We start from the raw sequence: 26157 nt of genomic DNA on the forward strand, positions 1-26157 counted from the left end.
GTGGCTCTGCTTCTGTGCCTCGAGGGGTGGACTGAGAAGTCAATCTAAAAGTTCCCTGTGTGAGTTCCAGCAAAGTGGACTTAAAGATCATAAGTGATCCAGGCTGCTCTTGGTGTGTTGATGCAAACGAACAGTCAAAATGAAAAGTGGGACTCAAAGTAGTCCCTTTAATAGTGAGGGTGATCTTAAGGAGAAAAATTATGGTTCAAGGAAAATCACAATGCTCAGTATTGGACATCAGAATGATGCAGCTAACTGTCTTGAAAGTTTCTTTTCATTTGAAAGTTAAAACTGGTTTTGTAATATCATCAAAGATGTACAATTTAAGGGTATGGAGGGCCTGTCAAATTGCCATTGCTGAATGTCATTGCAGGAAAGACCTTGCAACTGAATGTCTTCCCAAAAGACAGTCTCACAGGCACAGAGACTGGTTTGGGGACTATTGTGTGAATTAACCTGTGTGTTCTTCTGTTTTCATAGGACGTATGCCTATGATTTCATTACCTGAGTGATTGGTTGCAATATAGGCCTCACTTAAGGAGCCCATTTTTCATCATCGCCCCCTGAAATTCAACGGTTTGGCTGAACTAAGTGGTTGGGTTAGTGAGCGGTTCGGGTGATCTGTGGGCTTCACTTTAGAACTGATTTTGCCTTTTCTGTCTTGATGGCTTGGACAGGAAGGGTTCAGATATCTGAAAGGAGGGAAATCCTAATATATTCCCCTCTGCCCGAGTGAAGTATAATGGGCCACAAGAGTTTTGGATAGGTGTAGCATGCTTTGTACACCTTCCTCCAGATAAGCCATTCTTGACTTAAGCTCCTGCCTTTGTCATTTAGTGGTTATGATTTAATTGTGCCTTCCAACTCTTCCCGAATCTGTCATCTCCAGAATATGACCAGGATGCCAACGGTCCAGTAATGCCAGTCTTTGGACACCAAGCCTGCAACTTTCTGGTGACAGCCAACTGACCAGGATTCTGTAAGGTCCTTCCCCTTACAGGAAGGACTCCCTCCGTGCTGCACCCCACCTCTTCGGGGCACCCTTGACCCATGGGTAGGTAGGACGATGTCTATGTCCAGCTGGAAGTAGTTACAAGAAGATGAGACCTTCGTCCATTGCCCTTTAAAAGAATTTAAAGTGGGTGTATATCTGAAAGGAGAGATTGTTACAGGGTGCAGCCAAGAGAGGGGACCCCAAATGGACATTTAAAATGGGGTCCAGAACTCAAGGCGTCCAGGAGATTTTAAGATGTCTTCACCCCTTCCCCCACAGGTGTGAGTTGAGGGAAGGGACACACAGAGCAAGAACATGCAGGGCTGTTTTGTACAGCAACAGCTTTACAGCTAATCCATGGCATAGTCATTTGACATACCTATAGCCTTTGGCTGGTCACTTAGATATGCTGAATAGTTGTGGCCATGCTCTGGGCCAGGGAGATAATAAAAAAGACTCCCCCTGCCCAGGATGTGACTGGGAGGCAGGTCCCCCAAGTTACAGCGCCTGCGTGGGAGCTTGGAGAATATTGGCTCCATGGCATGGGGCCACACCTGCCCAGACCCATGATGGCAGCCGGACAGGAGCAGGTACTGGCCTCTCTAGGATCTGCAGGCCATCAGCAAAGCAGCCATCACCCTCCACCCGGTCGTCCCAAACCCATACACCCTCCTGAGCCAGCTTCCCCCAACAGCAACGTGGTTTACCTGCCTTGATCTGAAGGATGCCTTTTCCTGCATTCTTGTGGCACCTTCCAGCCAACCCATTTTTGCCTTTGAATGGAAAGATCCACACACTGCAGTCCAGACTCAGTTGACCTGGACTAGACTGCCTCAGGGGTTTAAGAACTCCCCAACCTTATTTGGGGAAGCCCTAGCAGGGGACCTGAAGCCCCTCCCTGAGGGGGGCCAGACCTGACGATTCTGCAGTACATGGACGACCTTCTCCTGGCGGCCCCATCCTGGGAACGGTGCTGGGAGTGAATGCACATGCTGCTGAAGCCCCTGGCTGAATTATTTTACTGAAGTCAAGCCTAGCTGAGGGTTACAATACCTCCTGGTAATTGTGTGCACCATCTCTGGATGGGTTGAGGCTTTCCCCACCAAGATGGAGAAAAGCCGGGTAGTCACTCGAGCCCTCCTGAGAGAGGTCATTTCAAGGTACGGATTGCCTCTGACCATTGGAAGTGACAACAGGCCAACCTTCATCTCACAAGTAATCCAAGAAACAGCCAAACTTCTGAACATCATGTGGAAGCTGCACACCACCTATCGACCCCAGAGCTCTGGGAAAGTAGAGTGGATGGACCAGACTCTTAAAGAAACCTTAGCTAAATTTCACTAGGAAACCGGACTGCCTTGGACGGACTTGCTACCGCTAGCTTTGCTTAGGGTTAGAAACGCCTCTAACGCCTTAGAATATACTCCATATAAATTAGTTTTTGGGAGACCTCCCCCAGTTCTCAGCATATGAAAGGGGGGACTCTGGTTGCAAGGTGAATTAAGGCAGACAAAATATCTCCAGAAGCTAGGGGAAACTTTAGGGAAGATAAACGGGGCTGGTTTGGGCCAGGGACCCCTACCCCGAGGGGGGCCAGCGCACTCCTTTAAACTGGGAATTTGTGTACGGGTAAAGGACTGGAAAAAGAACCACTTCAACCTGTGTGGCCCGGGCCACATTTGGTGTTACTAACTACCCTGACTGCCCTTAAAGTTATAGAAATCACCCCTTGGATCCACTACAGCCGGACCAAAGCAGTAGCAGATCCTGAGGACCCGAAGAGCAAGCCGGCACCCAGACTACCCATGCTGAGGCTCCAGAGGACACCAACCAGTGGAGAAGACACCGGGGGATGGACCGTTGCTCTGTAGGGTTCCTGACTATAATCGATGTCTTCACAGGAGTATTGGGAATTGGACTAGTGACTGTGACCCCGGCAGAATGGAGTCCTGGGGAGCAAGTCACCCTAGGAGTAGTTTATCTGTGTTTAGTCTCTGTAATTGGATATATTGTATGCTTTGTTTGACAAATGCGGGGTCTATCTTAGCCCCAGTCTGTAAATGTAGTGCCCCTGGGTGTAGGATTAGGCTCGGCGGTGGAGTGATGACCTACCTCCTTCCAGCCGTAGCTTTCACCTCCTCCACCTCCATGCCATCAGGTTGCCTTCGGCCACAGCCCCAATTCCTCTGTACTTGGGGAGGGAGATTATACCAGACTGGAATAATGGAAGGAACTATAGGATACCAGTGCCAAAAGTGTCAGGGACATGGATACCCCGGCCAACAAGTATGTTGGAACTATTACTGCCAGCTGAGTACAATGAGCCAGATGGAGTTTGAACAGGCTAAGAAAGAGGCTGCAAGAGAAATAGCAAACCAGTTGGCCCAATAAGCAGTCATCTACAAAGGGGCTAACCTCATGGCCTTTCAAGAGGCCTGGCGGAGGGTGAACCCAGCAGTCCAAGTTCAATATATGGTCCACGCCATGTATGCAGCATACCAGATTGTTACTAACTCCACAAAAGAATGCTGGGTATGTTTGCCCATAGGTGAAAAAGGGTTTCTAGATGTTCCAGTACCCCCAAGCTAGAACAGGGCTCATAAGCCCATAGACACAGGTCCTACCGTGATCCAAGGACCCATAGCTCCCATTGTCTTCCTAGATGCTAAGGGAATGAACTTAACCTGTTTGGTGGCAAACCGGGCCTCAGAGCTGAGGAACGATGTGGGAACACTCAACCCCCAGCTCTGCTCTGGCCAACGTAATATTCCCAACAACAGCAGCCTTTGTACTGAACCTGGAATCTCCCTTCTCTGTGAGAAGGCAGTTTATAAGTGCCTGCCCCAGAATTAGACTGGGATCTGCATTGAAGTCTTCCTAGCCCCTAGCGTCGGCATCCAGACCCCTAATAAGATGAGAAAACTACTGCAACCTAAAGTAAAGGAGGCCTCCCGGGGTAAGAGAGGAGCAGGGGCTGCCATAGCTACAGGGGCAAGTCATGCAGGGGGGGTCGGGGCAGGAGTCAGAGCAATGGGATTGTCTGCATCCACTTACTACAAGCTGTCAGCTCAGCTGAGCAAAGATATGGACAATGTAGCCGATTCTCTGACCACCCTGCAGCAGCAGATAAACTCTTTGGCTGAGGTAACCCTTCAGAATCAGAGAGCTTCAGACCTCATTACTGCAGAGAAAGGTGGAACATGTATGTTCCTAGGAGAAGAATGTTGCTATTTTGTCAACCAGTCTGGTATAGTAGCAAAAAAGGTAAAAGAATTACAAGAGAACATTAGAATTTGGGCCCAAGAGCTAGAGGATTGGAATTTTGGATTCAACTCACAGACGTGGCTAAGGTGGATATTGCCTGTTCTGGGGCCCATCCTCATAACTCTCCTAGGCATAACTCAGGGGCTCTGCATCCTCCGAACCTTGGTCTAACACCTGGAGGCCACAGTGACTCAGAAGGCGGCCTTCTGTGTTAGCCTTCCAGCGGTACCAATACCAGTATCAGCAGTTACAACCTTCCCCATGATGTCAGCCGCATAGCCAGGCGTATAGTGATGCTAAAGGGATAAAAGCACCTTATAGCATCAAAGGGGAGATTGTGACAGGACATAGCTGAGCAGTATCCATTCTTAGGTAGGAGCTGACCAGCAGTCATTCCCAGACAGCAGCCTTTCCCAAATAAGCAGTTTTCTTAAGGTCATACACTAACCTTCACTTTCTGCTTCTGTATGCTTGCTTTTAGCAGTTGTTTCCCCCGACCCCTCCTTTTTGCCTTGTAACAAGAATATAAGCAAATTTCAGCTTAAGCTCAGTGTCCAGAATTTGGAATTTATCTCCTCTGGGTCCACATGCATGAATAAACTCCACTTCACAAACTCCAAGGCCATCTGAGTCATCTTTTCCATAACACTATGGCTCTCAGTATTATTGGGGTAGCTTTATGTAGTAGCTGCCCTTTGGGGTACAGTTGTGCAGTCTCCATGATCCTCTGAGCTGGGTGCTCCAAGAATGTCCTTTGTATGGGCCCTTCTATTGTAATTAAGTCTTTTTCCCTTTTTATTGAATTTATTGGGGGTGACACTGGTTAACAATATTATACTAGTTTCATTGTAATTATGTCTTGATTGCCATTGGTCTATTCATGCATGGGGTCATGAGAGATAGCCCCAACCATGTGGAGCCAGCTGCTGTGCAGGTGCTGACCACATGGGATGGAATTCACTTCAGCAGGGCTTGGTGCCTGCTGAGATCTCCCTTTGGATGTACTGCTTGTGAAGCTTATTGGATCCTGCTCTGTTGTTATCTGAAGCTGGCAACTGGGTGTGTTAGTTCTGGGCCTGTTGGGAGAGACTCTAGTGCAGACCAATATAAGGAGCTGCCTGTGACTGACCCACAGTAATCAGTTTGAAGCTATAAGTAATCCACAATTTGTGGTTCCCTCTGCTTGGCCTGGGTTCATGTGAGAAAAACCAAGCTGTGCACCAAATCCAGCTTTTACCAGCACCAGGCCTGGAGCAGGGCAAAAGTCCCAAGGTACCTTGAGATCCACCTTTGCCCGCCTCTACCTGCTGGCTGCCTGTTAGGTTCAGTCACTGAAAAAGCCTCTGGCTATACTTCTCAGAAGGAAGCAAGCTCCACAGGGCGGGGCAAAGAGAGTCCAGAACAGGAGCTATTGCTTTCCCCGAGGCTGATGCCCTGAGGAGGGGAGCGCTCCACCCAGGAAAGCTGGGACTCAGCTGAGCCTGTGGTGGGACTCAGCACAGGGATCCTGCCCTCTGTCCCTTCAGCTGTCCACACCCACACCAAGAGCCACAAACCACAGCCTCTCTTCATGTGACACTAGTTCACTCTGCCTCTGACAGAGCCCAGGATGAGTGGCTACAAACAAAAAAACATTATGAAAGACAAATACCATGTGATCTCACCTATAAGTGGAAACTAATCAGCAAAACAAATGAGTAGGCGGGATATAACCAGAGACATTGAAATTAAGAACAAACTGACAGTCACCAGGGGGGGATGTGGGAGGGGATAATGTGGTGGGGGAGAGGGAAGGGTTTTCAGGAATTTGAATAAAGGACACATAGACAAAACCAAAAGCGGGTAGGATCAAGGGTGGGACTTGGGGATGGCTGGGGCAGGGGGGAGTGGTGAGGAGGAAATGGAGACAAGCATACTTGAACAGCAATAAAAAAAATAGTAAGTAACCGAAAATAATAAAATAAAATAAAATAAAATAATAAAATAAAATGGCAAATTTCTCCAGTAAAAATTAGTAAATTATTCCCAGCAAATGTCGAATAAAAAAATTAAAATAATTTTTTAAATGTGCTTTGGCCCTTTAAGACAGTGCCTGTGTCTCTAGAGAACTTGCCTCTCCCAAGCTGACATAAACTCGCTGCTTTTCAAAGCCAGATATTTTGTAAGCCCCTCTTCCTGGCTCTGGTGCTCTGAGCTACAAGAGCCCAGCTAGACCCCACACTTCTTAGGAGGACCCTGGTGGAGCTGAGATATCCTTCCAAAACCTCAGCCACTGCCAGTCCCTTTTCATGTCTCTGCCTTTTCTACCAGTCTTGATGTGGCTTCTTCTGCAAGTCCTTTGATAGAAGACTTCTCATCAGCTAGTCTCCAGTAGGTTATTCAGGATGATTGTTCTACAATGTAGTTGTTGTTTCAGTTGGTCCTGGGAGGAGGTGAGTGTAGCTTCCACCTACTCCACTGCTCTCTTGGATCTCCCTATTTGTTCTTAATGGATGAATAATGTGGTAAGAATGTGATGAGAATAGTGTACTACAGATTAAGCAGTATCCAGTTTCAAATATTTCTTTTGTACTCTATTTTCATCAGTTATTTTGGAGCCTACATTTCACCCAGATCTTTTTTTTTTTTGTATTCTTCATGACAGAATCTTTTTACAAAATTAAGATAGGGCCAAGAAAGTCAGGATACCCTTCTGAAAAGGGAGCAAAGGAGAAAATAAAGAAGCTGAAGATTTCTCTCTTTCTCTGTGATTCCAAAGTATTAGAACATTATCCTCAGAGCACTAGACAGTTCCCACCACATGTGTCTACAGGTGATGATCTCATAGCCACAGACAGTGTTAGGTGTAGGCAGAAAGAGGGTGCAGGGAAAGGCTGAGGATCAAGTAGGTCAAGCAAACCCCTCCGCAGTCAAACACTGGAGGGAAAAAACAACCTAAATCTAATACCGTAGAAACATATCTTTGGGTTCTTTCTCCCTAGATTCAAATTTCGGGTCCCTTATTTTTTTGTTGAGCCCTGAATGAGTGATTTCAATGGTATGTGCCTCAATTTCCTCACCTACAAAGTGGGGATAAACATGGTATCACTGTCACAGAGTTGTTTGAGTATTTAATGCATTAATTCGGGTGAAGCACTAAAACTAACTGGCAGAGGGTAGGCACTCAGCACATCTTAGTTGTCATTATACTATCCCGTAGGTGAATCAGTGACACTAGCTTCTTACACAGGGTATAGTGGACCACCTTACCAAGAAGATTTATTTGAAAACCAACAATTTGGGGGGAATGTTTTACTTGTATGTTTTTGGAAATAAGTGGAAACATTATAATTTTAAAAATATTATAATGTATTATTAAAACATGTTATCTTATTTGTTTTTTTTCTTTCTTTTATGGAGAAAGGAGAAAGAAATGCCTGTAAAAATTGTTTAAGTAGAAAGATATTTGGATAAATAAAGTGACAGGCTGTAAAAGTTTGCAGAAATTTAAAAGAACATAAATAATGCACTGGTTTTATTTCAGCTTGAAATAATATGTAATATGCTAACAATTTGCACATTATACAACACACATTCAAATTCTTGTTTTATGCTTACATTGCATCTTTAATCCTTTAGCATTCGTTATTTGTTAAAATTCCCAAAAACATTGAACAAGTCCAATAAAATAATGTAAAATCCTCCCATTTGACAATTAACTGTAGTTGAAACGTGGTAAAAATGGTGCCTAGTACTTAGCAAAACTAAATGTGGTAATGCTAAGCTAAGTTGACAAGTTATAACCATCTGATTTCAGTCCAGATCACTAGGGAGTAAGTCAGATTCAAAGTCCTTAAAAATGAATGTGTATTTGGTGGCTGTGTTGGCAAAGGTATTCCTTGATTATCTCACAAATAAGTGTCTTGAGACATACTAACAGTATAGATATGGTACTCTCTTTCTCACTACATAATTATTGTGAAGGGTAACTTTAAGATATGAGTGTTTGTGCCTATTTCTGCATATGCATGTGTACATACTTTCCCATCCTGGTAACCTGCTTCTATATGTCCAGGTAATTTTACACATGAGCATGTTCTCCACTATTTTCATTCTCATCATACTTCACTGCAAACTGAAGAAGTTGACTTTCAGATCTTGTGATAGAAGGAGAGAGATCTTGGGTCTGTTGTGATCCATCTAAGACTTGGATTCTAAGTAATCAAACTTGATTGCATATTGGAATCTCTGGGGAACAGAGGGGCTCACATTTCTTTGTTAAATTTTCCCATGTGATTACAAATTACAGCCAAGTTTGCAGACCACTAGTTTAAAATTAAAAACTAGCTATTTTGTCTTACTATTGATACTACATTCTTGCCACTTTCCCATTCAACCCTTTTTACCTGGATCCTGCCAACCTCTAATTAAGATACCAACTAATTTCATTAGTGATGACACTTTTCCCCTTTATCCTGTAGCAATGAACATGTTTTAAAGGTGTCTACTTAATTCAAAGGAATTAATATTTGTCTGTGCCAATATATATAAAGCACCATGCTAATTGCCAGTGGAAATACAATGAAGAATTGAGATAGCATTTTCAATCATACAGCTTCAAATTTGTGAAAAGAGTCAAACATATAGACAGCAGTCCCCCCTTATCTGCAATTTTGCTTTCTGTCATTTCAATTACCCGTGGTCACCTGAGATTTGAAAATATTACATAAAAATTCCAGAAATAAACAATTCGCAAGTTTTAAACTGCACACTGTTTTGAGTAGTGTGGTGAAATTGCATGCCCTCACAGTCCTCCCCACCTAGGAAGTGAATCATTTCTTTGTCCAGCATATCCAGCAATAGACACACCCTTCCCATTAGCTACTTAGTAGCTCTTTGCTTTCGGATGGGTTGTTAAAGTATTAGTGTTTGTGTTCATGTAACCCTTATTTTACTTAAAAGTGGTCCGAAAGCACAAGAATAGTGATGCCAGCAATTTGGATAAGCCAAAGAGAAGGCATGAAGTGCTTTCTTTAAGTGAAAAGCTGAGTGTAGTACAATAAAATAGTTTGAGAAGCCACATTAACATAACTTCTATTATAGCATATTGTTATAACCATTCCATTTTGTTATTAGTTACTGTTAGTCTCATAATGTGATTAATTTATAAATTAAGCTTTATCATAGGTATGCATGTACTGGAAAAATCTACTACAAACAGGGTTTGGTACTATCCATGGTTTTAGGCACCCCTTAGAGGTCTTGGGATAAACCCCTACGGATAAGGGGGAATGACGGTACAAATATTTTTCATATCAGAAAGGCTTTGATACAGTTGCCAAACACTGGATGCATTTGTGAATCACCTGGGAAGTTTATAAAAAATACTGAGAATAAGCCCCACCCCCAGAAACCCTGATATGAAATCAGGGCTGGGTCAGAATTCTTTAAGTGTTTCCCAGGTGAGTGATTCTCCAGCAATTGAAAAAAAAAAAAAAAGTTCTGAGACAATGGGGAAAGGAAAAGGTTTCTTTCTTTCTTTTTTTTAATACTCACCAGAGGATATGTTTATTGATTTTAAAGACAGAAGACAGGAGAGAGAGAAAGAGAAACATTGGTGTGAGAGAGAAACATCAATCTGTTGCCTGCTATAGGTGCCAGGACAGGAGATTGAACCCGCAACCTAGGTATGTGCCTAACTGAAATCAAACCCACAACTTTTTGGTGTACAGGACGACACTCCAACCAACTGAGCCCCCTGGCCAGGGAAAGAAAAGGTTTTGAGGAAGCATTTAATTTTAATAGAAATTACTCACCATGAACTTACTATATGCTTGAATCTTTACATAAATTAATTCATTTAATCATCACAATGCCCCTTGAAATAGGAGTTCCTAGAATTCCTTTTTTTCCTACAACTAAGTAAGCTGAGTCACAGAAAAATTAAGTAAGTCACCCAAGGACAAGTAGGTGGTAGAGCCCAAACCAGAACCCAGGGAGCTGACTTTAATTAAGGCTTGTTCTCTCAAGCACTGTGCTAGCCTTCCTAAAGCATGTGTATTTAGGAACTAATGAATGAAAATACACTGCAGGAAAGCAGTTTCCTCTCATATACAATTAGGGGAATAAGACACTTGTTTCACAGAGTTATTGTGAGGACGAAATGTGTTAATACATTCACGTTAATGATGATAATTATTGTTTTGAAGAAAAGAAGAACAACTAGGGAAGCCGAAATGCCTAGTTGAGGAATCCAGTGTGCTAGCTTATGGGAAGTGGGATGGCCTATAGTTAGCGTGACCATAATTACAGGTTTACAATTAATGTTCTGCTGTCATGATTGATAATGCCTGCTTTACTATTAAATGTGTTCTGGTTGGGACATTAAAGAAATCTACCATAGCTATAATATCGGGTCTGGCACACATATAAAAAAAGCCCCTTTTTGTTGCAAAATCTTCTATTTCAAAATCATAAGCATGTAATTCTATAGCATAACAATATCACACTCAAGCACACCATATGACATTTTAGGTGAAATGTTCAAATTAAGACTATAAATTATTACACCCAGATTATTACCCTACCAACCACACTGAAGCAGGCGTTACATCCCCCGGACCCTGTATATGGAGTTGTCACGCTACACGTGAAGGGAAAGAGGGATAACCACTCAGATGGACTCTGAATCAGGAAGTACTATTATCAGAAAAGAATAAGGTCTGCTCTTTATGAAGACAACTCAGGCAGCAGTATGTCGGATGAATTGCAAACTGTAAAATCTGATAATTTCCAAATGCAAAACCTGACAATTTCCAAATTCAAAACTGTAAACACGTGCTTTGAAAGATAGAGTGGGCATTTGGAGGCATAAATCAAGGGGAGAAGGGTTCAGAATGGGATGAATTCTAGTGAGTGTGAATCTTTAATCTTTGAAGTTAGGGATCAAGCCAGGAATTGTTTCATTATTAAGGCCATGTGGGGCCTGAAACACTCAAAAAGACCAGGCCTCAGTAAATCTGATGGAATTGCCAGTGCTGTGAGAGTTTGGATTATTCTCACTGAGGAAAATAATAGCAATTCAGGCCAGGCTAGAAAACACAATGTCACGTCTAAGTTTTTATGGCCCAGGGCCCAAACGTGGGGACTATCTGAGCAAGCTCAACTGTGTGGTAACAGAAGAAAGGGAGAAAGGAGACAAGAAAGAGTGGTGGTTGCTGTCAGATCTTATAAAAAGTCACTGCCATTTACTTGAAGGAGCACCAGTGCATGCACCTCTTATGAAATGGAGTAAGTCTGTTATCATTTTCTTTACCTTGGTGATTTTGGCGTGGTTAAGATTTCTCAATCCTAGACTCTTTTAAAAGAACATATCACCTCTCACATAACATTCCAAAAACATGGCAAATAACAAGTGTGACTGAGAAGTGAACTATGACTGGAAACTGAAGCCAGAATTTCTGCATTCCTTGCAAGTACCCATAGTTCCTTTAATTATACTCAGGGCTTGTAAACAGAAAAGTGTTTCACAGATGTAGAGAATCCAAGAGGTAAGCCAAAATAACGAAATAAATGTATGGTCTGGCAAAAAACAAGCTAGATTAAAGCAACATTATTTACTAAGGAAGAGGAATGTTTTGAAGAAATAGTAGTAACAATGGAAACATATGCAAATACTACTTATTTGGGGAAGCTTTGTGACTGAGGGAGAGATTGTCAACTTTGATAAATCTAACAAATATGTAAAAATAAAATGAAGGGGAAGATTCATACTTAAAAATTGCAACTTTATAGAAAAAATATCTACCTATTATCACATTTCCTAACTTTCCTTAAAGAGAGAGAAAGAGAAAGCCCAGAGTCCATCACTTTTGTGGTAATTATTGAAAATATTTTTATAGTTCTCCCCAATTTATTTCTACTATTAAATACCTACAACTTGTTTTAGTAATTCATGTTCATTTAAATTCTGAGGTTTTACAGACTCTTCAGTATTGCATTTCTCTTACCCAGATTTCCATCTATGTAACGTTAGAAAGTCTCTGATGCCAATACGAATCTCATACAATTGGGGAGTGAATCAAATCAACAATTCAGGAGGCACTTCTCAGAGAAAGTCCAATCATGTTTAAAAACGTCTGCAGAGTACTCCCTCGCCCTTCAGCGTCTAGAAGGCACACAAAAAGTTGACTGAGGCCACTGACATGAAGTATTTCAATCAAAACTATTTTGTGACAGGTAAGCATTTGCTCTATTTATAAGTGACTAACATGTTGCTTGTCACCTGATTTTTTCAGCACACTTACACGAGCACAAGTTTGTTATCTAATTTGCTTTCCCAGAATTCCTCTTGCCTCTCACTTTCCCTGGCAGGAGGGCACTGTGGTGACATCTGTTTCTTGTAGAGCTATCAAGAACGATAAGCAGCTTCTTGTGTTGCTTAAGTCATGGATTTTTTCCCTCCTTTCTCCAACAGTTAATGTGCTCCTTTTCTGCCATATGGAAAAGATAAATACCAGAACCCAAAATATCAGAGTAAAAGAGACATGAGAATGAAACTCTTTGAATACTGACTATGAAGGAAATACTTATGGAGAACGTTCAAAGATGTTGAACTTTTTGTTTTATTGTTATTAAATTACTAACCACATTAAAAATATGTTAGCTAGCAAAAAAGTTCCTTTATGTCACCCAATTAAAAATGGGCACAAACTATACATGATTTCCAGGTATGTATTGCTATACAACAAAACACCCCAAAACTCTGTGGCTTAAAATTGCATCTTATTACTAACCTAATGAATCTGTGGCTTGAGTGAGCTCAGCTTGCTGGTCCAGCTAAAGTCTCTTTCTCGTGCACTTGCAGTTAGGTACAGACTGGAGGTACAGTCATCTAACGACTCAACTGGACTAGATAATTGCAACGGCTCACTTATATGGCTGCAGCTGATGAAGGCCGGTGGCCAGGAGCTCAGCTGGCACTGTAACCCTTAGCACTCAGGCCCACATCTCTGTGCGTCCTGGGCTTCTCAAGTAGCATGATTTCAAGATGGAGTGTCTGACAAGCAAGTGTCCCAAGGTACCCAGCAATAAGAGACAAAGTTTTTTTTCTTAATCATTTTGCAAAAGTTATTTTATTTTGCATTTTTTATGACCTAGATTCAGAAGCCATCTGTTATCACTTATCATATTCTACTATTCGAAAAGTAGGTCACAGTGTCACCTCAAGTTCAAGAGGTACAGACCACATGAGGGCCTGAATACTAACACATCTCAGTTGGGGACCATCTTTGAAGATTACTTATCAGACTCTAAAATAAAACTTTATAAAGGAAAAACAGAGAGAAACTCTATATTAAAAATATTTGAATTTAAAGAATTTATATATCTAGGGCCCAGTTTGATATAGAACATCTAATTTCATTCAGTGTCTATAAGATTACTCTATGTAACACTGAACTATATTGAGTTTTATCTTCATGACCATATATTAACAAAAATAAGTTTATTAAATTAGGTTTCATATTATTCCCCTTATTACAATATTTGTATTTTAGGTATAATTCATCTTTTTTAAGATTGGTCACTTCAAGTAATAATGTCTAGCACTTTTAAGCATTAATAATATTCTAGAAATTATCAATCCCCTATCAAACCTATGAGAAATGTGATGCGGACCCTGGCTCGTGGGGTCGCCAACATTGTGGATGGGGGAGAGACATTCACACGGACTACCGAATCCTGTGGAGGAAAGGGGACAGCATGGCTTTTCTCTCAAGGGGAGCCAAAAAGCCATGGCCCTCATGTGACAGGCGTCTATTTGCTTTCTCCCCACATTACATGATGGTCCTCATTTACTATGCACAGGTTCAGTTTAGGTGGTTACCTTTTTTTTTTAAAGATTTTATTTATTTATTTATTTATTTTTAGAGGGAAGGCAGGGGGGAGAGAGAGAGAGAGAGAGAGCAAGAGCGAGTGAGAGAGAGAAACATCAATGTGAGGTTGCTGGAGGTTATGGCCTGCAACCTAGGCATGTGCCCTGACTGGGAATCGAAACTGCAATGCCTGTTTGGCAGCACACGTTCAATCCACTGAGCTACGCCAGCCAGGGCTAGGTGGTTACCTTTTACAGAAAACAAAGGAGCTGGTATCACTAATCACATCATTGAAGAAGGATATTTGCAAATGAAAAGGGGAAAGTAGTTGAACCGGTTACACTTGGAAGGTTTAGCATGTATTTTAGGAAGTTACTTTGCAGTAAATGTTTGCTGCAAATCAAGGTGAGGGAGTTTTAGCAAAAGCAAGATTTAAAGTGGCCTAGGCACACTGCAGGCCTGATTCCCCACAGGAGAACATATACATGGGTGTGAGTCCTGTGCATCTCTGAGTGGGAGCTGGGCCCACACCATACAGAATGGTTTCCTAAAGAAATGTACTAATATTTTCCCAGTTTTATAGATGTATCAACAGAGGCTCAGAGATTAAGAATTTGCTAAGGAACAAATAGCTAGTGACTGCCCGAACTGTAACTTGATCCCAGGGAATATGGATTCAGAGATTATGCTCTTAAAATATAAGAGCTGCTACAAAGTCTTGTGCTTATTAGACACAGTATCTCAATAACCAGTATTGTGGTCATGTTATCCTGCAACAAAATCTGGGGGAGAGTTTGAAGTAGTGTCATTTCCCCCTAACCAAAGACCACCATGATCAAACACATCCAGAATAATTTGGATTTATTATGCATTGAGTGTAAAAGAACATACAACATAGAAACATGTATGTCTCTGTAAGAGGATTTTAGAAATAGCTTATTACAGTATTTGGGCTTTGGTTGGATGAATTTGAGGAAGGATTAAGGAAGAGGCAATTTGCCCTTGTTTAGATGCTTTCAGAAAGCTGAGGCAAATCTATGGTTGGATACCTTAAAAACCCTGTTTATCAGAAGGGCAGACTAGAATGAGGATGAAAATGTAATTGGTAATGAAGTAGCAGTCACTGGAATTAGCCAGGAGGGGAAGGTGCGTGGCATTTTGTAGTTTGCCCAATGACCTGATTTTCATTTGTGCTTAGACAAAATTAAGAAATGGTCTTGTTTTCCTTTCACTTGTGTATGGTCTCACAATTACCTTTTCTGAGGTTGATATTCTGTGAGACTGTTATCTCCAGAGTACAATATGGCCAGCTTTTCGGAACACCGAGGCCTTGCTGTGTCAGGACAGTTCTGGATGTCAGACTCTGCTTTTATTATCTCCTAGTAAGATAACTTTTTGAGGAATATGGTGTCCTATTTCAGCACCTTATTATTTTCCTTTAATACTGAAGATGCTGAATCAAATACCTAAACAAAGACACTGTATGTTTACAACTTATAATTTTAAGTGATATTATTAAAATATTTCAATAAATATCATTTTATTTTTAAAACATGTACTGGCATATTTTGGATGAAAGCTTTTCTTCAAGAGAACAAATCTCTAAGTTTTTTATGGAATTAAAGGAGCAAAGTTTGATATGTCAACAGACTAATTTTATGTTAATTAAGCATGTGTAGTAAGCTGCTTTTACATTAATTGTTTTTGGCATTATTTTCTATAATATTTATATTTCAAGAAAAGTATAGAGATTTTGAGCCCAGATATATTGAGCAGTCAACATGATATATAACATTCACAAGAATTCTATTCCATATTAATTGTTGGTAATGTGCTACAAACAAATAAAGACTTTTTTATTTTAGTCACTTAGCCATTTTGGCTCATGCTGGATTAAATGTAACTGAACTTCCAGGCAGTGTTCAGAAAATCAGATTGGATATCAGCAGTTTTTAGAATTTAACATTCATGCTAAAAAGCAATACAAGTTACTTGGGAGGAAGGAAGAAGGAAGGAAGGAAGAAGGAAGGAAGGAAGGAAGGAAGGAAGGAAGGAAGGAAGGAAGGAAGGAAGGAAGGAAGGAAGGAAAGAAGAGGGAGGGAGAGAAGAGGGAGAGGGGAGGGGGAGGGAGGAAGGAACAGAGGGAAGGAGACTGTTTCTAGTTACTAGAGTGTAAGAAATTTCACTTTTCTGAATACACATTGCTGTTTATTGTTCCAAGACTCAGATTAGTTTTCACTCCTTTGCTTGAGATAAAGGCCTGTCCTTAATGGGCATTAAAATCCTATTAATATCTGACATTATTTTTGTCAGTCTCTTCCACTAGATGTTAGACATGTCAAGGATGAGATTATTCATTTCCTCACATCACTGCCTAACACAATGTCAACAATCTAATGAGTGGTGAAAAATGCCTACTGAATGAATAAATAAATGAATATTAATTTTTACTCTTTATAAATGAATTGGCTTAAAAAGAAATTATTTCATCATAATTAACAATGTTATTGGTGAGTGGTGAATTAAATTGCAACCTAATTCCATGAAAGCATACAATAAAACAGTTTACTTTAAAAATAAAGTGATTTCCAGCCCTGGCTGGCATAGCTCAGTGGGTTGAGCACGGGCTGCAAATCAAAGTGTCACAGGTTCGATTCCCAGTCAGGGTACATGCCTGGGTTGCAGGCCACGAACCCCAGCAACCACACATTGATGTTTTTCTCTCTCTCTTTCTCCCCCTCTTCCCTCTCTAAAAATAAATAAATAAAATCTTTAAAAAAATAGGTAAAGTGATTTCCTACCTTAAATATGATCTAGTTTATTAATCCTTAATATGAAGTTGCAGCATTCTTTTTCTGTACCAAGAAGACAAGATGTTTTCTAAAAAGCATTCTTGTTGTTTTGTTTTTTTGGAATTTATTTTAAAAATACAAAAGGGTGTGAAACATCTGTAGTCATTGAGAAAAATTAAATAACTTTGAGTGTATATTTCAGAAAACACATGCAAAGTTAGCTTAATTTTCAATGCAAATAAAGCAAATATTGATATTTATAAATACCACAGTAAAAGTCTTTTAAATTGATATCATAACTTCAAAAATTGAATTCTAATATTTAGACTAGTAAGAGAAGCACAAATTAAAACAAACTTTATTCACAGATACTTATAGCCAGATATAGCTCATTAAATAATGTTGCTCTAGATTGTTATTCAGGACAAATTCTTAACATTTCTTTTGAAATTAGATCTTTCAAAATATTTTGTTTTATGAATAACTAGATGACAATAAAATTTATTTTGTTGATTCTGCCCATTGTTAAACTTAACTGAAATAGAACAACAACAAATACTACCAACAATTCAAGTTATACCAATTAATAATAATTCCATAAATTGTAATGCTAGCTAGACTAAATTTTAATCTCTAGTAATGTCATTAAAGGTTGTATGTACAGAAAATCTTGTTGGGCTCCCTAAATATCTTGAGAGAAATGTAAGAAAAAGATATCCAAAGGAACTCTTTCTACTCTATTAAAAAAAAAAAGCTTAGAAACATTTTGTTCATGCTTTCTGATAAATGTGTTGCAATTGTTTCCATCAAGATTTAATTAAATAATTAAGCAAAATGTAGCCTACTCAGTGAAACACAATTCACAACAAAACTTAGAGAACAGAAGAAATAGTTTGTTTTATAAGTAATTTAATTTACATAATTACACAATAACTTAGAGTTTGATCATTTAATAATTATCACCAGTATTAATAATAAACTACTTATGTAATACTAAGGTGAAATTCAAAACATATAATAAACCATAGAACAGTTTAAAAACATAATTTATATATCTTCCTGGACCCATGTTTCTGAAAGATGAAGAGAAACAAGCTCCTCAAATGGAAGTTACAAACATGTATTCTTCATTTTGATCATACAGTTCTTTAGAGTTTGAGTTAAAAAAAATAGCAGGTACTACAGTAAATATATTTTTTACTACAAATATATTTTTAGTAGTAGACATGTGACAAGTCATTTGGTAATATTTTATACCATTATGAAAGAGAAATACTTCACTGCTAATAGAGATCTCATAGAATTGCCACAAAATGAGATTCAAACCCTGATGGTTGGAAATATTTTCTCTTGTATTAAAAACCATCGCTTTATTTTAAAAAATCTTGAGAAACACATGAATTTCTGAAGATTTTTATTCTATTTGTAAGAAGCATTCTATAATTTAATAATATAACAAATGACAGTTCATAATCCAAACCTGAGGCTAATAATGTACCAAATAGTTACTAAATCGGCATTTGTGATCTATTATGTTGCTTGTGATTGATTGATGGATAAGAATGACTGTAACTGATTTCTAGGTCTTGGATATTCGTAACTCTAACATATATGCATATACCTATATATGTATAACATATAAAGGTATATGTATATTCATGTGTATTATATATAAACATATATACATAAGAGAACATATTTGCATCAAGAAAAAAGATCTGCATTTGAATTAATTTTATCTTCTAACTTTAGAGTTTGGGGCTTCTTACAACTTCCAACATGTTACAAAACAACTACATTGAATTTTCATAGTCTTTCTCTTGTTATTAGTGTGGTATCAAGGAAGGAGAAAAAAATAGAAAACCTCTAAATTTATGCTAGAAAGAAATTAAAGAGTGAAATTCACAAGTTTTAAAGTATATATTTTCCTTAACAATTAACAATATATCTTTTAGAACTCTCTTTTTTTGATAATTTGAGAGAATTCTTGATAGTCTATCCAGAGTATTCACAGAGTGGATGATAAATCCATTGTGTTAAGGCACACACAAACAAAAACCCTAATATATTCAAGAGAAGAATTCAATAAGCCACCCGAATGAAAGCATTACAAATGTGAATTATGCATGTGAAATAGGCTTAGATTCTTTTCAGTGAAGTTCTCATCATTTGGATTCACCTGATGTCTGAACCTACAGGGTCCTGAAAAAAACCAGCTTTGGAGTGCAATGTGAAAGGCAGAACGAAGCAGCATAAGGCCAGTGATGAGAACTGTCACTCGATCTGCCATGGGATGAAACTGGCAAGTTTTGCTTGGCTATGGCCCCAGGTGGAATATAATCTTGATGGCTTTATCTACAACTCTCTTGAGATTTTTTTTTCCACATCATGGGAATCTGGTTCAACTCAGTTCGACAGATGGATATCCGATTTGCAGAAATGTGGAAGACTCTGTAACTCAGAACTGAGAGAGAGGACGTGGCCACCAGTCTTCCTGGAAAGGAACACCTGTTGCGTGGTTTTCTCTTCGCGCCCCATGGCTTGCAATCGGCAAATAGTGATATATGAATTGCTCCCTGTATATAATCCCGTCATATGTCTTAAGCTTATATATGGATGAAAGTACCAGATGAGTGAGTTATAGCAATAAATTCTGGATTTCCATAGTTACATTTTAAGTCATTCTGTGTAGTATATACAGTGTGACTCAGCTCCGAAGGTTCATTCTCACTGAGATATCATCAGGTCATGGCTCTGTTCTCCAGGATCAATTAAAAGACCCAATGTTCCTGAAAATGGTGTTTGAAAGTTACTTTTGAGATATGTACAGTTTTTTCTCAGAAGTTGAATTTTATTCATAATTTGACACTGGGAATATTCAATCACAAATATTGCAAAATGCTATGGTTTTTCCCTTTCCTGTTGCTTCACCTTCCTGTACATTGTATTATCCCTTCATACATTGGGAAACGCCAGGCCTGAAAGACTGCTTAGAGAGATATAATGGCATCTTGGGAGGTGAATTATCTTTCAATAAAGTTTATTTTAAAAAACAAATTTAGCCATATATTTAAGACTGGCAATCAATACAAACATATGTGAGTGCAAAGTTTCTCACATTTCTTTCTCTTATCACCTATATGATGTGCATGATCCCACAGAAGAAAACCAGCCCTGCGTCTAGCCTGGACTGAAGGATTTGTGTGCTCCCTGCTTGGAAAATCCTTTTCCCATCTAGCTCCAAAGCTTGGTCCCTCTTTTAATTCAAATTTCTGCTTGAAAGTTACTTTATCAGACTTCCTTTCCATACCCACTCCAGTGAATCACTTTCTATATAGCCTCCATTTTTTTCTTCATAAGACATCACTATTGATACATTTATTTTTGTACTGTATGCCTCTCATACTGGAATATAAGCTGTATCAGAGGAAGTACATCAGCTGTTTTTTTCTCTGTTTATACCAGTACCTGCAAAAATGCCTAGTGCATAGCATTTTCTTAATAAATATTTGATAAAATATTGAATTAACTAAGATGAATTAGCTCCAGAAAAAAAAATAAATAAATCTGATATCAGTATACTCTTCCTTTTGTAACTTCCCTATCCTTATTTTCTCTTACCCTATTTTCAGTCAAACCAGGGAGGGTTGTAATATCTGTCCTGGTTTAAAAGTTTTATTTTACTATTTCTACCTCTGGTTTTTATTTTTCTTTTACCATCGTTGCCTCTGTATACAGGAAGATAAATTCAGGGCAGGGTCAGATGAGCTGCTGTGTATCTATCCCTGGACCACCCAGGAAAAACCCTTGAGAGGTTTCATCTATCACCCTTTTCCGCTGGTTTCTCTAAGTGACACTTGGTGTAGGTGGGGTGGAGAGGGTGGAGGAGAGAGCTCCCCTTCCTCTTTTCCACAGCATTGCCTCCCATTTCCTGCACTTACACACCCTCAGATTTCCCAATACTATTTACTTCATTTTATTTAGTATGTAAAGATATCTTAAAATATGAAACTTATATTCATGCTCAGCTTTTGAAGCCTTGGATCAAGTCCTATTTCTCTGGTATTTTTCTATCAGTGATTGTAACTTCATATTAAAATTAAAAATTTGCACTTATTAGATTAAAAGTCAGAGTTGCTTCCTTAGATCTACTAATAAAAATGTGACCTCTCTATCGCCTGCCTTTTAATGGCCAGATTACAAAAGCTCCTCTGTTCCAGAGACTAGTAAAAACCATGGGAGAGAAACTTCAGTGAGAGAGATAACCATCAGAGTCTGCTGAAGCCATTAGGACTTTGTCCCAAATGTATATGATTCAGTCTTTTCTATCATCTGTGGTAAGCAAGTAGAAGAAGCCCCAAAGAAATGTAGAGAGGTGCCTCCACCGAAGAAAAGAAGTACATGGATTTGAGTATCAGGCACTTTTTGACAGTAGAGAGATTGCATAATTGGAAATAAGAGGTTAGATTTCAGGGGTGAGGACAGAACTGGAGATACATATTAGTATCCTAAAGGTATTACTGTAGAGCAAAACTGAAAACATTGAGATTCTGCTTTTTTTTAAATAAGTACTTTGGCAACCTAGTTTTGTCTGGTTCTCAGAATAATCCTGCTATTAAATCTATTACCATTTAGTAAAACTTTTTTTTTGGCCTAACAATCTGTACCTAAACTCATTATTTTAATTCAATGTACTATGGAAAACTTCACTCAATAAACTTTACCTCAATATATTAACTTGTTTTTCCCAGTAACCTAATTTATAAGTTTCAGAATCTTTTCTTTTTCCTCACTTAAGACAAAAACTAAATTCCCATCTATTTACTGAATTTAAATGATGAAGTTTGATCAATCACAGGCACATTATTTAAATATAATGTGAGGAGGGGGCAGAGAAGCATTCATTTCTTATAGCTTTTTCAGCGGCAAACACTTATGAAATCAAGGAGACCTCTAATCAGAACAAATAAACATTTCACTTCAAGGAGTACAATCTCCAAAGAGCAACAAAATTTGTTCCAAAAACGCAAGTAATATAGTAAGCCAACAAAAACCCACAGTGATAAGGTGTTAGTGGCAGCTTACTGTTAGCAATAAGGAACAGCGATAGCAGAAACAAGTTGTCGTCAGTGAAAACGACTAGAATGCTTGTGGAACTGGCCTTTTCTGAATTGCTAACCCTGACTTTTCTTTATGCCAGGAGGCCTTCAGGTAGGATGCTAGGATCCACTTCAACTTCAGTAAACATCTAGACATCTATCAGTTTCATCTGTTTTCTACCTAGCTTCCAAAGAATTTTTGAAAAGTGAGAAAAAAATACTAGATGAAAGAAAAAATAAGGGTAGAAAAAATGAAACCAGAGATGTGGTTAGAACATGAAATGCATGCCCTAAGACCTGGTGAATTTCATTTAGTTGCACTACAGTTTTGCCTTTAAAAGCCCTCTAGAAGCCAAGTAAAGTGGGAAACATAATAAAATACTTGATTTAATTGTCCACAAGATAAAATCAAACTGGTTGCTCAGTCATTTTCCAGGTACTGAGAAAAATGTTTCACATAAATAAGACTTGTATAATGTCATAAATAATGTTCTCTCACAAACAACTTTATAACAAATATAAAACATTTTACAGAGATGTTACTTATAATATGCTAATGATATAATGAACCCTTAAAAAGAAATCTGCAAATAATCCCAACAAGGATCTTCTCTTGGGCATGAGTACTACATAGATATTTTTCCCCCTTTAAGCTTTTGGAAATATTGAGCAGCTTTATCTCAACGTAAAGTTGAGAAGTTTCAGAAATGCACATATTTCATACTGCTAGTTATGTGCACACCTTTGTATTTTAACATTCAGCGCACTGCAGGAAAATGTGACAATTACTCTTTTCCCTACACTTTTTAATGTCAAGGCTACTAATGAGAAAACATGCCTTATTAGACATACTTTTTTGTGTAAAGCACTTAATTTGAACTTGTAAAAAAAATGAGAATTTGCTTAGAAGTGACCTAATATACACTAAAGATAAGCCATTAACTGACTTTATTGAATAGTTAAAGTAAGTATGATTTAGCTTTAGATATGAAGCCTACTTCACAATGAGAGTTTATAACTGTTGTCTAACCATAGGTGCCTCTATCAACATGCCATTTTAGCTCTTTGAGACACTGTCTTCTGCTCTCCTTTTCTATTGAATCTGTGTGTGTGCCCAGAGAATTGAGAATCCCTTGTACTCACTTAATATCCAGTGATATATTAGGGGGGTCTTGTAGTTTGGCTGGTGAACCCAGATAAGCTGTCTTTCCTTTGTTGTGCTTTCACTCTCTTGTTCTCCCTGTTTGCAGCTGCACATTCTGGACAGCGCAACATATTTGTGCTGAGGCTGTGTCTCTCTTTTGAGCTTTTCTTGCCACATATTTGGTGTCTCTCATAATCTCATGGTTTTCCCTTGCCCTCCTGGTACCACCTGTCCTGCACTCACACCTAACTCTTTGTGGTCAGGTGTCCCCAAGGGGCAAGTCAAAAGGCATTGTTCCCACTCAATGACTGACCTTTCTCACACAGTTCTCCCCACTTCCATGTTTAGACCTTCCTCATGCCTTGCATTGTAGGAGGTTCTCAACCTCAGGAAACTCAGTGTTCTTGGAAAGAAACCTCTGAATTCTTAGTGAAAGCCACCAAGAAGACAAGTGCCCACTCCCTGGGAATCCAAACAGCTTTCTGCACTTGATACTTTCTTTCTTTGTTCCTGTGAAGTGCTCATGTCACAGCTGCAAGAGGAAATCGAAGCAACTTGTAGGGCTGTGCAGACATCAGAAACACTTTGATACTTAATATTGCCTTGATGTGTGTTATACATGCATCTTTTTCTTTTGAGAAGTGAATACTCAAAAACACACAGGGGGAAATGCTCACAAGGAATTTTCTCAAGGAAGCACCTATCTCTCACTACCCTAGGGGATGAATTAAAAGCAGCAATAGTATAGTTAGGAAACATCACACTTCTGATGTCACCCAGGAGCTATTCTAACCCAAAATAGCCATGGTAATAAATGTCATGATCTCAGAAACTTCTTTCTCCGTCAACATGGGTATATGTCTTTTTGTTTTAAGAAGAAGGTAGTCTTTGAAGTAAATAGCTTCATTAAACAATATTTTTAAAAAGTTAATATGATATTCTCTCTCATATATAGGAAAATTTTTACTATTTTTACTGTTATTGTTAATCACGTATAGACTTTATCCACTGCACAGAACATTCTACTGCTATACACTGTCAGAGAGAGAGAAAAAAAAAAGAAACTTGATTACTATCTCTCTCATTATTTCAATTCTGAGCAAAGTTCTCATTAGGAATGCTACTCTTTGAGACCCAGTCTGGTATGTTAGGATGGTGCATTCATATGTTCAAATCATTGGGATACTAATTTGTTCACTGACAGCAAAATTATTCCACGAACGGAGCTCTTTTGACTTGGATAATTAATGGCAGCTCCCAAAAGTAATTGGCACCCAGTGAGCGCCTCACAGGCTTGGCACAGCTGGCTCCCATAATCCAGGTAGAGCTCATAAAACAATTCAGAGAAGTAAGGTACCATCATCTCATCAAATATGTACTTCAACCTATTATTCCCTTTGATGAATGACATCCATGACTGGTAGATAAGTCAAAAACTACAGGCAAAGAATGGACTTCTTAAACAAAGACTATGATTAACAAGAACTAACTCATATGGTGCTTTTTTTTAATTTTTTTATTTTTTTTTTTAATTTTATTTTAATTGTGGTTACATTACAAGTTTCTATCTTTTACTCCCATCCCAACCCACCCACCCAGCCCTCCTCTCCTCCCTCCCATTTCCACCCACTCCTAGTTTTTTTTAAATAAGTGCTTTACAAATGCTAATTTATTCTTACAAATCGTCACGTGGTTGGTGCATCATTAGTATCACCATTTTAAAGATAAAGAGAAAAAGGCAAAGAGAGGTTAAATAAGTTGTCTAGTAAATTGTCTAAGGATACACCAGTACTGAATGGAAAATCTAGGTTTGAACTTAGCAGGCTGGATCCAGAATCTGTGCTTTTAATTACTACAGCATAATTCTTACTTAAAAACAGAAAATCAGATATACACCCTGATGGATATAAACTTCACATAATCCTGTACAAATTTGGGTTCTAATGTATTTTAATGTTTACAGAGAGTACAAGTCACTCATAATAATAATAATTTAATTTACTATGGACTAAGCATTTTGCATACATCACATTTAATAGCTATTAAATGTGACATTTCAAAGCTATTAGGTAAGTCATGCACACTGTATACAAATAAAGACCCTAAAAAACTTGAGTCATTTTCTTAAGTTTTCATAGTCAGTAAGTGGCATCACTAGATTTAAAGCCAGGTCTCTCTGGGTTCAAAAAATCATACATATTCTATGATTCACTTGGGATTACTTGATAAAACAGTAATTGTGTTTCATGGTACATATAAGTCTTAGTAGACTACCACCAGTATATGTTTGTCAACAGATTTGGAAATAAACATGATGTAACAAGAAAAAGGAAGAGAATGGAAAACAAGATTAAGGTTTTAGTTTAAGTAGCAGTAACCTTTAGTCAGCATGGACCAGGGAAATGGGTAAATAGAAATTGACCCATGATTCCAATTTTAGCTAATAACATATTTCTTTAAGAATAACTTCCAGATGCTGGCTTAGGTGTCTGTTCTGTTATTTCCAGCACAGAAACCCTTTTGCATTTTGCTAGCCTGAAAGAGCAAATCAGTTAATCATTGCCAGCCATAATTAGTTCTTCCAGCATAAAAGCACAAGACTTTTCCTTGGAATGCTTTTGGTTATAACCATCTTTTTCTCCATTTCTACCCATGAAGATGCACATTTGTATTTCTACTATGAACTGTGTCAGAACTTAGTGTTAGTCTGTTAGTTTAGTGGATTAATTATCATAAACCAGGGAAGTCCTTGGGGAGCACAAATAGTCCTTCTAAAGCAATGATTCTCAAACTTTGGTATATATTAGAAGAACCTAGAATGTTAAAAAAATAACATAGAGTCTAGTCTTATTGAAGTCACATAGGGTCTAGGGTTTTGCATTTTTACCAAGTTACCATGGCTCCATGGTGCATATAAGCCCTTTTCTGGTTCTCAAAACTGAGCCAGTGGAGCTTCCCAGATTCATGTCTCCTTTCTCCACCCTTTTCTGGAACTGAAGCAATAGAGTTC

The sequence above is a fragment of the Phyllostomus discolor genome, chromosome 2 (assembly GCF_004126475.2).
Source record: "Phyllostomus discolor isolate MPI-MPIP mPhyDis1 chromosome 2, mPhyDis1.pri.v3, whole genome shotgun sequence".
NCBI lineage: Eukaryota > Metazoa > Chordata > Mammalia > Chiroptera > Phyllostomidae > Phyllostomus > Phyllostomus discolor.